The sequence below is a fragment of the Urocampus carinirostris genome, chromosome 10 (assembly GCF_059441175.1).
Source record: "Urocampus carinirostris isolate Australia breed hairy pipefish chromosome 10, RoL_Ucar_1.0, whole genome shotgun sequence".
Taxonomy (NCBI): Eukaryota; Metazoa; Chordata; class Actinopteri; order Syngnathiformes; family Syngnathidae; genus Urocampus; species Urocampus carinirostris.
Window position 1 is genome coordinate 2,166,112 of NC_142358.1, and position 4,091 is coordinate 2,170,202.

At 40.9% G+C, this 4,091-nt stretch overlaps 1 pseudogene; it reads left to right on the forward strand.

Moving 5' to 3' along the window:
* The first annotated feature begins 3,765 nt into the window (after positions 1 to 3,765).
* On the forward strand, positions 3,766 to 3,855 carry LOC148357468 (U2 spliceosomal RNA; annotated as a pseudogene).
* Positions 3,856 to 4,091: the final 236 nt, after the last annotated feature.

Sequence of the window (4,091 nt, forward strand, 5' to 3'; positions counted from 1 at the left end):
TTTCATCATTTTCTCGAAAACATTAAGTAGTTAGCCTATTCAGTATGTTTCCCGCCTATGCTCCTTCATGTTTTGCTCAGTTAGAGCTAGCTTTTGTTCCTACATTTTGCACTCTTTTTCTAAAATGTTTTGTTCTGTTAGAGATGGTTGATGTTGGAACAATATACCTGTATAATCATTCTATCTACTGTAGTATGTTTGCCGTGTCCTCTTCCTTTAATATTTTGCTCAGTTACATCTTGTTTTCCAACATACCCGACTTTGTAAACTCTCATGTTCTGTTCAGTGCTAGCTAGGTTGTGTTCCAACATATCCGTTGTGATTTATTTCATGTTTAGTTTTTTTAGATCTAGTTTGGCCTCGTGCAACATAATTTTGAAAAACTATGTTGTAGTAGAGTTGACGTAATTGAATTTTGAGGATCCTATTAATTCCTTGTTCCTTTTTCTTTACATCATCTAAGACCTTTTCTGTCAATGAATCTTGTTTCATTCTGTTAGGTCTAATTTGTTTCACATGAAGTAACGGGTGTACAGGGAGTGCAGAATTATTAGGCAAGTTGTATTTTTGAGGATTAATTTTATTATTGAACAACAACCATGTTCTTAATGAACCCAAAAGTCTCATTAATATCAAAGCTGAATATTTTGGAAGTTGGAGTGGGGCTTTTTTAGTTTTAGCTATTTTAGGAGGATATCTGTGTGTGCAGGTGACTATTACTGTGCATAATTATTAGGCAACTTAACAAAAAACAAATGTATACCCATTTCAATTATTTATTTTCATCAGGGAAACCAATATAACAGCTCAACATTCACAAATATACATTTCTGACATTCAAAAACAAAACAAAAACAAATCAGTGACCAATATAGCCACCTTTCTTTGCAAGGACACTCAAAAGCCTGCCATCCATGGATTCTGTCAGTGCTTTGATCTGTTCACGATCAACATTGCGTGCAGCAGCAACCACAGCCTCCCAGACACTGTTCAGAGAGGTGTACTGTTTTCCCTCCTTGTAAATCTCACATTTGATGAGGGACCACAGGTTCTCTATGGGGTTCGGATCAGGTGAACAAGGAGGCCATGTCATTAGTTTTTCTTCTTTTAGACCCTTTCTTGCCAGCCACGCTGTGGAGTACTTGGATGCGTGTGATGGAGCGTTGTCCTGCATGAAAATCATGTTTTTCTTGAAGGATGCGGACTTCTTCCTGTACCACTGCTTGAAGAAGGTGTCTTCCAGAAACTGGCAGTAGGACTGGGAGTTGAGCTTGAGTCCATCCTCAAACCGAAAAGGCCCCACAAGCTCATCTTTGATGATACCAGCCCATACCAGTACCCCACCTCCACCTTGCTGGCGTCTGAGGCTGACTGGAGCTCTCAGCCCTTTACCGATCCAGCCACGGGCCCATCCATCTGGCCCATCAAGACTCACTCTCATTTCATCAGTCCATAAAACCTTAGAAAAATCCGTCTTGAGATTTTTCTTGGCCCAGTCTTGACGTTTCAGCTTGTGTGTCTTGTTCAGTGGTGGTCGTTTTTCAGCCTTTCTTACCTTGGCCATGTCTCTGAGTATTGCACACCTTGTGCTTTTGGGCACTCCAGTGATGTTGCAGCTCTGAAATATGGCAAAACTGGTGGCAAGTGGCATCTTGGCAGCTGTACGCTTGACTTTTCTCAGTTCACGGGCAGTTATTTTGCGCCTTGGTTTTTCTACACGCTTCTTGCGACCCTGTTGACTATTTTGAATGTAACGCTTGATTGTTCGATGATCACGCTTCAGAAGCTTGGCAATTTTAAGAGTGCTGCATCCCTCTGCAAGATATCTCACTATTTTTTGACTTTTCAGAGCCTGTCAAGTCCCTCTTCTGACCCATTTTGCCAAAGGAAAGGAAGTTGCCTAATAATTATGCACACCTGATATAGGGTGTTGATGTCATTAGACCACACCCCTTCTCATTACAGAGATGCACATCACCTGATATGCTTAATTGGTAGTAGGCTTTCGAGCCTATACAGCTTGGAGTAAGACAACATGCATAAAGAGGATGATGTGGTCAAAATACTCATTTGCCTAATAATTCTGCACTCTCTGTATAGTCAAGCTTGTGTTGTTATAGCTTTGATGTATTTGAATTCTAAAGATCATAGTTAACTTCTTTGTTCTGTTTCTGTAGATGGTCGAATACTGATATATTTTTTGTAAATAAATCCCATGTCTTCTTACCATTGTTTTTTTGTTCAATTCGATCTGCTCATTGTTTCAACATCTTGTAGCAGGGATTTGTAGTAGCGCCTGTGTTGCCGTCGCTTTGATGTCTTTGAATTCTGAAGATCCTAGTTGACTTCCTTGTTCTGTTCCTGTACATGATCTCATGTGAACACGCAAAAGGTCCATGGTTTGAGACTAGTTGGAAACATGCGTTGGCCTAGAGAGGGATGGGCGCCACCAGGCAGTACTTGCCCAAGACACACTACAGGTAATGTTGTGCCTATAACCCTAGTGGTTATGGAATCTAACCAACCAACAAAGCGTCTTCTCTTTGTTTTTTTTCATTTAGATTCAGTTAGTGTTTCAACATCCCGTAGCATAGATGTGTAGGGGAGCCTGTTGTGTTGCCATAGCTTTGATGGCTTTGAATTCTGAAGATCCTAGTTAACTTATTTGCTCTTTTGCTGTACACAATCCGATATCCATTCCTTTTTCAGTCAGTAAATCCTGTTTCTCCTTACCTTTCATGTTTCACCCATTTAGATCTAGATAGTGTTTTACGTGATGTAGCAGGGATCTGTAGTTGAGCCTGTCTTAGAGAACTATCTGATGTCTTTGAATTCTGACGATTCTATTTAGCTTCATTGTTCTTTTGCTGTACACAATCTGATATTCATACCTTTTTCGGTCAGTAAATCCTGTAGCTCCTTACCTTTCATGTTGTATTCATTCATACCTACCGTAAATTTCGGACTATAAGCCGCTACTTTTTCCCAAATTTTCAGCCCTGCGGCTTATTCAGTGAAGCAGACAATTTATGTAATTTTTCTAACGGCCACCAGCGGCGCTGGAGTACAAAAGGTAAGATTAAGACCAATAGAATATGTGCGCCAAGAAAGACTGCAACCTCTAACTTTATGCATACATTGTCTGTTAAGTAAAGGTGCGTTCCGATGATGAGGAAGACGCCCTTGATGGCGATGATTATGAGGAGGAAGTTGAGGACGATCTACCGTGGATTTCACATTTACGGGATGCTTTTTTTTGACAGGCACATTTGATGCATTGCGAGCGTGTTGGTACCTTTCAAAGGCACGGTTTGGGATGAAAGTTATATTATTATTATTAAAGCTTTGAAAACTCTCTCGGTGTACCGTCTTTCTTCGTAAATATGTGTAACCATGTATAATATGTATTTGCAACTGCATACTTTTGTAATGTGTTTATTTTAGAGATTTATTCTGTTATGTGTTCCATGGGCAAATCAAAAAAGAAGGGGCGGAGCAAACGCGGGCAGATGGGAAGTGTTGTAGAGCTGAGTTACCGGTAGATATGTCTGTTGTCGCAGCGGAAAATAGTGGATATATATTTTTCCTACCCTTAACTTTGGAAATATACATTTTGTTTCCTTGGATTACTTTCAACGGGACCCGGACTTTACAAGTCTACATCATACGTTAATTACGGGTATCATTTTTCACTCATGCTGCCGACTGTGGTTCTAGGATTGTGTACTAGGGAACGATACCGTGCTAGGTCCTTAGCTTGGCCTCTTTGATTTTTGCATTTCGGAGATGGAATATGAGCTTGCTCTGTCCACTCCACGCATCGGCCCGGTATTGCAGTACCTCCGGGAATGGTGCATTCGCAATGATCGCAGCAAGGCTTTAGGGCTAGGACCTTAGCTTGGCCTTTTGGCTGAGAGTAAGTGTCCCGGCTCCTAGGCTTTGTAGCGTATTATGAACTGACCGATAACGGATAATGGATAATGAATAACGAAGATGGATCAATAACCCTTAAAACCCCCCCCGCATTAGCATTGATTGTTGCTTGGCTCTGTGGCTATGATCTTGACTCAGCCTCTTGGCTGAGAGCAAGT